At 45.5% G+C, this 11,357-nt stretch overlaps 1 protein-coding gene across 1 annotated transcript in view; it reads right to left on the bottom strand.

The window, feature by feature from the left end:
* The window catches only part of FRMD4B (FERM domain containing 4B), a 233,164-nt gene that overhangs the window by 131,948 nt on the left and 89,859 nt on the right, over nucleotides 1-11,357 (bottom strand). The window lies entirely within an intron of this gene.

Genomic DNA, 11,357 nt, shown 5'->3' with positions numbered 1-11,357 from the left:
GATTCTCCTTCCTTCCTTCCTTCCTTCCTTCCTTCCTTCCTTCCTTCCTTCCTTTTTTTATTTTAAGTTAGCGTCTCACTCTGTTTTCCAGGCTGGAGTGCAGTGGCATGCTCAGAGCCACTGCAGCCTCGACCTACTGGGCTCAGGTGATCCTTCCGCCTCAGCCTTCCAAGTAGCTGGAACGATAGGCATGCGTCATCATGCCTGGCTAAGTTTTTGATTTATTGTAGAGGTCTTGCAAAGTTGCTCAGGTTGGTCTGGAACCAGTGAGCTCAGGCAATCCTCTTACCTCGGCCTTCCAAAGTACTGGGATTATAGGCATGAGCTACTGCGCCTGGCTATCAAGTATAATTTCTTGAAAATAGAATTTGCTTGGGAAGGTTTTGTCTCTGCTATTTGGGCTCTTTCCATTAGTAATTTTTTCTTTTCTTGGTTGGCCTAACCACTCATTAGTGATGACAGATCATCACACCATACTGACATGACAAAAATGACTCGGAGGGAACACAGGCCTGCCAGCCAGATGATAACACATGGGTGTCAAAAAGCACAACACTTGAGTGATTTGGAAAGGGCTGTCCTTTAAATAGTCACTTACATTCAGGTGGCCAATATTTTCATCTTGTGGTATGTATTCTTAGTGGTCGCAAGTCAACACTATTGAGTGGACATTATTTTTTATTTTATTTTTGAGTTGAGTCTCGCTTTGTCACACAGGCTAGAGTGCAGTGGCACAATCACAGCTCACTGCAGCCTCAACCTCTTCAGCTCTGAGGCGATCCTTTCATCTCAGCCTCTCCAGTATCTGGGACTACAAGTGTGCCCCACCACACCCAGCTAATTTTTTTTTAGGAGAGGAGGGGTAGAGACGAGGTCTCATGTTGCCCAGGCTGGTCTCGAACTCCTGGGCTCAAATGATCATCCTGTGTTGGTTTCCCAAAGTGCTGGGATTACAGGCTGAGCCACCGAGCCCAGCCAGGAGATACTTTAAATGTGCTTCACAGAGTGGGTGGCATTGTAGTTCAGCAGCCAAGAAACAGCAGTGATTACTGGTATATTATTATTATTGTTCTACTGATGAACTATAATAAAAGGCATTGACTTATTTGGGAACACCTTTAAAACTTTAACTGTGGTGCGGTGGCTCAAGTTTATAATCCCAGCATTTAGGGAAGCCTAGGCGAGAGGATTACCTGAGCCTGCATGTTCAAGACCAGCCTGGGCAACATGGTGACACCTTGACTCTACAATAAATAAAAAAATTAACCGGGTATGGTAATGTGCGCTTGTAGTTCTGGCTACTTGGAAGGCAGAGGTGGAAGAATTGCCCGAGCCCAGCAGGTCCCAGCAGGCTGGGAGCATGCCACTGCACTCCAGTCTGGGTGACAGAATGAGACTCCAACTCAAAAAAACAAAAACCTTTAACTATAAAAACCAGAATGGGGTTGGGTGCGGTAGCTCAAATCTGTAATTGCAGCACTTTGGGAGGCTGAGGGGAAAGGATTGCCTGAGACCAGGCGTTCAAGACAGCCTGGGCTCTTGGTAAGACCTCGTCTCTACAATAAATCAAATAATAATAATAATAATAATAATTAGCCGTGAGTGGTGGCAGGTGCCTGTAGTTCCAGCTACTTGAAAGGCTGAGGCAGAAGGATTACCTGAGTCCAGCAGGTTGAAGCTGCAGTGGCCGTGAGTGTGTCACTGCTCATGCCTGGGTGACAGAGTGAGACTCCAACTCAAAAGACCAAAAACCTTTAACTATAAAAACCAGAATGGGGCTGGGTGCAGTGACTCAAACCTGGAATTGCAGCACTTTGGGAAGCTGAGGGGAAAGGATTGCCTGAGACCAGGGGTTCAAGACAGCCTGGGCTCTTGGTAAGACCTCGTCTCTACAATAAATCAAATAATAATAATAATTAGCCGTGAGTGGTGGCAGGTGCCTGTAGTTCCAGCTACTTGGAAGGCTGAGGCAGAGAAGGATCACCTGAGTCCAGCAGGAAGGCTGAGGCAGAAGGATCACCTGAGTCCAGCAGGTTGAAGCTGCAGTGGCCGTGAGTGTGTCACTGCTCTCAAGCCTGGGCGACAGAGTGAGACTCCAACCAACCAACCAAACAAACAAAAAATCCAGAATGAAAATTCTAAGTATCTTTCCTAAGCTGTTTCTCTCAAGGAAACAAATGCTACAAAGGTATCTGTTTTAACACAGAATGGAAAATTAGTCTGAAACAAATGCTCTTCTGACCAGTCACCACTTCATCTCCCCAATTGGACAAATTTTCTTTGTTTTCCAGTGCCTTGGCTTTGTCTGAATGATATAGTTAAAGAAGGTTAATTGGGCAAGAATAGCTCAATTATTTTGCATTCTGAACAGTGCTGAGTTTGTGATTGGCATCCAGCAAGGGCTACAGCAAAACGCCCTTTTGAGGTCCCATTTAGTCAGTGTGGGTAATTTCAAAACTCTCACAGCAGCTGCATGCATATGTAGATTTCTATCAGCTCCTCATCCACATTCTGAGCTGGGAGATCTTTGTTTACTGATCCTAGTGACCCTGCAAGGTAGTCACAGTCTTGCTTTATGCTGAAGGCTGGAGTGTAATTTAAGTGTATTTCAGTTTCCCCAAGCACATCACTTTCTCCAAGCTATTATGCAGTGCTTATGTGAGTCCAATATGTTCTCTTTCATCTCTGGGAGGGGAGCAGCCTTGGGGAATTCCCAAGAAAAGCACAATTTGCTTCTACAATGTGCTCCCCTGCCAAGGATGCTTTTCCACATTTCTGAATTTCCAGACATGGCTAGAACCAGAGAGGCCTCCAGGTAAGCCTGTAGGAACATGTCCTCTTGCTTCTCTCCCACAGTGTGATTCTTTCTGAGTTTTCTGGAAGGAGACCCGGGAGAATAAGGACCTCATTGTGACCTGCCAGGAAGGGGAGGGGGTCTTTCCCCCCCAGGCAACCTAAAGTCAGGGTCATGTGAATTCCAAGGCCTCTGCTTCAAAACACCCTGCTCTGTCCTGTCCCTCCATGAGGAAAGCAGGGGCAGATGCTGTGAGAGGAAGGGAGGCAAGGGAGGGACGTCCGGTAGGGAGGTAACAGCTGGGCATAGTGAATAATGAAGACAAATGATGATCTCCTCCACCCAGTGCAAAGGGGAATGGGTCAGACTGAAGCCAGACAACCCCAAACCTTCCATATTCAACAGCCATATATCACATGATAGAATGTCTCGCCCACTGAACATGTGGCTGAGGCAGCCTCTGCTATTTATTTATTTATTTACTTATTTATTTATTTATTTATTTATTTGAGTTGGAGTCTCATTCCGTCGCCCAGACTGGAGTGTAGTGGCCGCTACTGGCCACTGCAGCCTCGACCTGTTGGGCTCCGGCGATCCTTCCGCCTCAGCCTTCCAAGTAGCTGGAACTACAGGTGTGCGCTACCACGCCCGGCTAATTTTTTGATTTATTGTAGCGATGAGGTCTCGCCAAGCTGCCCAGGTGGGTCTCGAACCCGCGGGCTCAGGCAGTCTCTCACCTCAGCCTCCCAAAGTGCTGGGATTACAGGCGTGAGCCATTATGCCCAGCTTCCACAGTTTTAAGAAAGAGATAGGCCATGAATACTTACAGGGTTGTGTGCATGTGTATGTGTGTAAGACCAGTAAAGAAGTAACATCTTTTTTTCTTTTGAGTCAGATTCCTGCTCTGTTACCCAGGCTGGAGTGCAGTGGCACACTCCTGGCCACCACAGCCTCGACCTGCTGGGCTCAGGCAATCCTTCCGTCTCAGCCTTCTAAGTAGCCAGAACTACACGCATGTGCTACCACGTCTGGCTTTTTTTTTTTTTTTTAATTGTAGAGATGAAGTCTCGCCAAGTTGCACAGGTTGTTCTAGAACCCATGGGCTCAGGCAATCCACTCACCTTGGCCTCCAAAAGTGCTGGGATTATAGGTGTGAGTACTGCACCTGGCCCAAGAAGTAACATCAAAAGGAAAGAATGAGCTGGGCACGGTGGCTCACATCTGTAATCCCAGCATTTTGGGAAGTGGAGGTAAGAAGATTGCCTGAGCCCATGGGTTCAAGACCAGCTTGAGCAACATGGCAAAACCTTGTCTCTACAATAAGTTTAAAAAATCAGCTGGATATGATGGTACATGCCTGTAGTTCCAGCTACTTGAATGGCTGAGGCAGAAGGATTGCCAGAGCCCAGCAGGTTGAGCTGGCGTGGCCGTGAGCATGCCACTGAACTCCAGCCTGCGTAACAAAGTAAGACTCTGACTCAAAAAATATATATATATCTTCAACATTGCCAAATGTTCTATCACCTAAATGTTGAAAACAGTGCTTTAGCATCATTCTTGGGCTCACATCCCAGCTCTTATGCCAGGCATGGTGGCTCATACCTACAATCCCAACACTCTGGGAAACTGAGGCAGGAGGATCGCTTGAGGCCAGGAGTTCGAAACCAGCCTGAGCAACCAAGTGAGACCTTATTTAAAAAAAAAAAAAATCAATAATAACCATAAAAATATTTTTTAAAATCCCAAATCTTCCATCTATTAGCTGTGTGGAAGGGGGTGGTGGAAGGATCGCCTGAGCCCAGCAAATCGAGAGTGCGGTGGCCATGAGTGTGCCACTGCACTCCAGCCTGGGTGACAGAATGAGTCTCCTACTCAAAAAAAACCCCAAAACCAAAAAAACTGTGGAAACACAGGCACACCCACCAAAAGGTAAAGCCAAAAGTTTTGAGAGGAGAGTGAGAGTTTAGATTTTCTGAGAAATAGAATCCTGTAAGAAACTGGAATCAGGATTAAGCATGTATTTTAAAGGATTCTATGTATTTCCTGGACACTCATATAAACTACGATGCTGGATTCTCAAAGATGGAGACCACTAGCCGACTGCCTAGAAGTTCAGCATAGGCTGGGCCAGTCCTGGGTCCTGGGTGCTATGAAGGTGACAGCAACTGCTGTCCCCGGGTTCTGGGATACTGTGCATTCAGATGCAAGTGTGATGGGTTGGAAAAGATCACTGACTGACTAACACATCTTCCTCACGAAGTCTCTGCTGAGCCTCAAGGAGGGATAAGTTGTTTCTCTGGGCTTTTATTTATTTATTTTTTATTTATTTTTGTTTTTGAGTCAGAGTCTCACTTTGTCTCCCAGGTTAGAGAACTGCAACCTCAACCTGCTGGACTCAGATGATCCTTCCGCCTCAGCCTCCTCAGTAGCTGGGACTGCAAGCACGTGCCACCACACTCAGCTAATTTTTTTGGCTTATTGTCTTGCCAAGTTGCCCAGGCTGTTCTCAGACCCCTGAGCTCAGGCAATCCTCTGGCCTTGGCCTCTCAAAGTGCTGAGTTTACAGGCATCAGCTATCACTCCTGGCCTCCCTGGGCTTTTAAATCACATTCCTCTATGAAGAGATGAATTTTCCTGTCCTCTAGTTATTGTAAATCACCTACTCTCTGATAGCTTAAAAATAACTCATGGTTGTCTGGTCACAAACATTTTTTCTTTTCTTCCTTTAGTTACTTTTTATACTTGCATTAAAAAAATTACTCAACTAACATGTTCATTATAGGGGAAAAGATACAGACAAGCAAAAAAGAAAAAAATGAAATTCATTCCTACAATCATTTTAGCCCAACGGTAACATTTTAACATTTTAAAAGTTTTTCTATCCTACACATATTTGACAAAGCTGTTATCATGTTGTGTAGACTGTTTGCGATCTACTTTTTTTACCTAGAATATATCGGTGAAATATATCAATACATCTCCATATCAATCTCTCTCTTCACCACACTCTGTCCTTACATGTTGCATATATTTGGCCTCCCTTTATTTTATTTTATTTTTTGAGTTGGAGTCTCACTCTGTCGCCCAGGCTGGAGTGCAGTGAGTGGTATGCTCACAACAACTGCAGCCTTGGCCTGCTGGACTCAGGTGATCCTTCTGCCTTAGCCTTCCAAGTAGCTGGAATTACAGGCATGAGCAACCACACCCAGCTAATTTTATTTATTTATTTATTGTAGAGATGAGGGTTCCCTAAGTTGCCCAGGCTGGTGTGGAAGCCTTGGGCTCAGGCAATCCTCTCACCTTAGCCTCCCAAAGTGCTGGGATTATAGCCATAAACCACCACGCCCAGCCTATTTGGCTTCTCTTAAAAAAAATCTGGTGGAATACTGAGGACCCATGGATTGTAGTCACGATATTTTCTTAACTTAAACACTTTCTAAAGCCCTAACATTCCAAAACCAGGCCAGAGGGTGAAAAAAAGGCATTCAGCTGTCTTGAATTGAAAGGCCCTGTGTTTGCATCAACTTTGACCAAGAGGTAGCAAACTGCCTTCATGTTTCCTGCCAGAATTCCCCACTAATGTGGCAAGTTCTTCTCAGCCCTGAGTGTGGCAGACGGTGCACAGGGTACTGCTGGGTTGCACGTGCAGTCCTAGGACATAGGAAAGGTGACTTGGGAAAAGGAGGAGGAAAAGAAGGAAGGAGGTGAGGAAAGATTACCAAAAGAAAAAAAGCAAGAGGTATTCAGGAGATGAGAGAGGATGAAAGATACCACGCTCCTGGCTTTGAATGGTACTAGGTGGTACCAGCCCAGGCCACCTCTGCTTGCCCTCCTCTGAGTAAAAGGGAGCTTTTCCAGTGAGGTCACGCCAAGTCCCTGCACTCCAACTTAAACGTCTGCTCACTTGCTCGCTCACTGTCAAGCTTTTTAAATGCTCACATCTGGGCTACATTACCAAAGAGGCCCACGTGTTTGCAGAAGGTAATTTATGGCAGCCAGATAACAACTCCCGGCCTGGAGAAGTCCCTCAGAAACCTGGGGGAGTTTGAACTCACATGGAAATAGAGAACTGGCCAAATAAATTATGATACATAAAGAAATTGTGGTGTATCCACATACACATAGGTCACACCCATATTCCGTGCATATCTTTGAGATTTTAGAACTGGAGAAAAGACAAGGGTTTAATCCTGAAGTCCTAAAGGAAAAACAATGTGCCTTTGCTTACATGTTTTCTTTTCTCTGCGCAGAAGCAGCATGTTTCTAAGATGCTCCCTGTATCCTGGGGGATATAAACCAGGAATTTATGAACCCCTCAAATCTGCAGGACTCAGTGTTTAGCTCAGGAGTAAATGAGACATGTCAAATATTTAACCCTGTGCCTGCCACAAGGTTTATGCTACATTTCAATAGAGAGAAAACCTCTTGAGAGAAAAACCACGATAGTTTCTCTTTTTAATAAACTCTACAATGAAACAAAAAAGAATTTTCTAATGTTTGCATAATGGTTTTTTTTTTTTTTTTTTTGAGTTGGAGTTTCACTCCATTGCCCAGGCTGGAGTGCAGTGCCACACTCATGGCCATCCCAGCCTTGACCTGCTGGGCTCTGGCGATCCTTCGGCCTCAGACTTCCAAGACCCCTGAACTACAGACACGCACTACCCTGTCCGGCTAATTTTTGATTTATTGTAGAGATGAGGTCTTGCCAAGTTGCCCAGGCGGGTCTCGAACCCACGGGCTCAGGCAACCCACTCACCTTGGCCTTCCAAAGTGCTGGGATTACAGGCTGAGCCACTGAGCCCGGCTCCAAATTTTTTTTTTAATCAGAGTCTCACTTTGTTGTCCAGGCTGAAGTGCAGTGGTACAATCACGGCCACTGCAGCCTCGACCGTCTTGGCTCAGGTGATTCTTCTGCGTCAGCCTTCCAAGTAGCTGGGATGATAGGTGTGTACCACCTACCCCTCCTGGCTAATTTTTTGATTTATTGTAGATTCGAGGTCTTGCCAAATTGCCCTGGCTAGTCTCAAACCCCTAGGCTCAGGCAATCCTCTCACTTCTCTCTCCCAAATTGCTGGTATTACAGGCATGAGCCACTGTGCCCAGCCACAAAATCATTTTTAAGTGTTTCTCTGTGCTTAATTCTCCCAACCAGCTTGGCTGAGACCACATGTGCCACCTCCAGTTAAAGTGGGGTGAATGAGACTCAGTCTGGTGCCCCCCACTCACCTCTGGTCAGGACCATTGCAACAGTTCTTTCTAATTAGTTTCTGTGTGTCCCCTTGCCCCATTCCAGTCTGTCCTCAACAGCAGCTAGAGTGAGTCTGTTTAAAATGAAGACTGTTTAAAGATGGTCGTACTCTGCTGGGCTCGGTGGCTCAGCCTGTAATCCAGTGCTTTGAGAGGCTGAGGTGAGTGGTTTTCCTGAGCCCACAGGTTCGAGACCCACCTGGGCAACTTGGCGAGACCTCATCTCTACAATAAATCAAAAAATTAGCTGGGCGTGGTAGCGCGCGCCTGTAGTTCCAGCTGCTTGGAAGGCTGAGGCTGAAGGATTGCCGGAGCCCAGCAGGTCAAGGCTGCGGTGGCCAGCAGCGTGCCACTGCACTCCAGTCTGGGTGACAGAGTGAGACTCCAACTCAAAAAAAAAAAAGATGGTCACACTCTCAAGCTCAAAACCCACAGACCCTAATGCTCTGCAGGCTAGCCCCACATCAGCTCCTGCTCGGTTCCCTTTTATGGGTTCTCTCCAGACATGGGACTTCCTTCCAGGGGCTGGTTGGTATATATAAGGCATGCTCCCGCCACCCAGCCTGTGCACTTGCTGTTCCTCAGCCTGGAATATACTTCCCTAAAGACCTGCATGGCTTCCTGACTCATCTCCTGCACATCTCTCAATGCCACCTTCTTTGGTGGCCTTGTCTGACCACTCTATTTAAAACTGCAGCCCTGCACTGGGAGCAGTGGCTCATGCCTGTAATCCCGACACTTTGAGAGGTGGAGGTGAGAGGATTGCCTGAGCCCACGGGTTCAAGACCAGCCTGGGCAACATGGTGAGACCTTGCCTCTACAGTAAATAAAAAAATTAGCTGGGAGTGGTGGCGCATGCCTGTAGTTCCAGGTATTTGGAAGGCTGAGGCAGAAGGATGATCGCCTGAGCCCAGCAGGTTGAGGCTGCGGTGGCCATGAGCATGCCACTGCACTCCAGTCTAGGTGACAGAGTGAGACTCCTACTCCAAAAAAAAAAAAAGAAAAATTGTAACCTGGCTTTGCTGACACTCCCTATTCCTCCTCTCTAACCTTTTCTCCATAACTCTTCCCATAAGATACTGTGCATATTTATTTAGTGATAGTCTCTTCCATTAGGCTTGTAAGAGCAGGGTTTTGTCTTTTTCTTTTTCTGCTATATCCTCAGCATCTAGAATAGGGCCAGGTACATGGTATAACAGAAACCCAGTAGCTACTAATCAGGTCAATAAATAAACTGACATTTCATAATGAATTCATTACATGTTTGCTGACTATGGTGGCAGAGTCTTTTGCCTTGTTCACTTCTGTGTTGCCAGACCTGGAACAGGGCAGAGTACAACATGGATGCCCAATAAATAATGAAAGAAGAAATGATTCTTCACAGCTTCATGTAGCTTTTTCCAGACATTTTCTCATGTGTAATAAAACATACCAACTTAAAAAAGAAACTTAGTAAGTTGTACTTCTTTCTAGGGTGTGAGTAATAATCTATGCTACCAAAGTACACTGGTTTTCTATTTTTTCCAGCTATAATGTATCATATCTCCCAAGACGCATGAGGGATAAGAACCATGACAACACCTCTGTTAACAGTGACTTATTAAAGTCATGATTTATAAGAGGAAGGGTGGCAAGAGGGTCTTGGCAATGCACCCTGTCCCCATGGCACACTGTATCTGAATCTGAGCCAGGAATGTAGGTACGCTGGGACATTTGGAGCTGGAGGGAAGTCACTGTGTAGTCTGAAAAATTCCCAAGATGGTTCAGATAGGCCCTGCCTTCCTTTTGGAAAGGTCCTGAAATGCAATGTACTTTTTCATCTACTCTCTTTTATTCAAGGGATGCATTGTTAATTATAAGAATGCCATAACTTACTGAACCTATCTTTATTGTTGGCATTTGGATATTTCTAATTGTTTGCATCAAAAATAACAGTGATGCTGGGCTCTGTGACTTAGCTTGTAATCCCAGCACTTTGGGGGGCTGAGGCGAGTGGATTGCCTGAGCTTGAGGGTTCGAGACCAGCCCGGACAACTTGGCGAGACTGCGTCTCTACAATAAATCAAAAATTAGCCAGGCGTGGTGGCGTGAGCCCATAGTTCCGGCTACTTGGAAGGCTGAAGTGGAAGGATCACCTGAGCCCAGCAGGTCGACACTGGAGTGGCTGTGAGTATGCCACTGCTCTCCAGCCTAGGAGACAGAGTGAGACTCCAACTAAAATACAAACAAACAAACAAACAAACAAACAGTGATGCATATCCTTGCAATACACTGCAGGAAATTTTTCTTCATTAACTACTCAGTGACCGCACACTTCAGTGTCCATGAACGAGGGACTCCTGAGATCCATGTTCCAATGCTTGTTGCAATACTGTACTGATGATGCGAGAAGCAGTGAGCCTGATCTCAGAAGAGGTCCCCCACACTTCTAGAGGTTCCTATAATGACCAAACATCGAGAAACAACTAGATGCTATCTTTGGTTCTATTCTTCAGTCAACACAGGCAACCTAGAGGTAGTGCCTACTGGGTTAGAAGTGTCATCGACAATTTTGTTTTCTCCAAATAGGAGGCTTAGGGACCCTTTGAGAAGCAACTGACTTCACTGGAGTGTAAGACAAGTCCATTAGTATGACCTCCACAGACCTGCATTCCAGTGACCTCGGTCAGCTCACCTAATTCTTTGGTGTGTGTTTTTGCTGGATCATTTCTTTAATTAAATTGGAGTAATCTCAATGATTTAATTGGAATAATAACAAAGACCATTATGATCTCACTATACTGTTGGGAGGAAGAATTAAGTGAATAATTAAAAACTTGATAAGGATTTTAAACATGCAAGTAGTTAAGGGAAAGTAATGCCACATGATTATGGGCCCCTCTTGAGATAACACCCTAAGTAAGTGCGAAACTCTTGAACAAGGAGCAGGCCACACTGGAATCTCAGAAGCTTTCAAGGAGCAGGCCACACTGGAATCTCAGAAGCTTGCATAGAGTGGCCTTGTGAATGACGGTACAGGAGGGAAAAAGGGGTTTCTCTTCTGGCATTTTGAGGCCAAAAGTAGACCAGATATTAGTTGTCAAAAAACTAGTACACACATCTGGTTACTAAATAAATGGTACTTGTTAGATACTCTGAAGACACAACACTTTCACTGAATAGTTATGCTATAGAAACTGTGCAGTGGGCACATAGATAAAAGTGCAGGATATTACCTGCGACCTCAGTTTTAATATAAATAACTGGAAGCAGCCTAAATGTATAATAGGAGGTTGGTTAGCTGAATTATGAAGGCACAAAGAAATATGTTTTTATC

Source organism: Carlito syrichta, unplaced genomic scaffold, assembly GCF_000164805.1.
Source record: "Carlito syrichta isolate Samal-C Ts95f unplaced genomic scaffold, Tarsius_syrichta-2.0.1 Scaffold308136, whole genome shotgun sequence".
NCBI classification, from domain to species: domain Eukaryota; kingdom Metazoa; phylum Chordata; class Mammalia; order Primates; family Tarsiidae; genus Carlito; species Carlito syrichta.
Note: the sequence above shows the minus strand (reverse complement) of the source record. Positions and strands in the feature narration are given on the sequence as shown.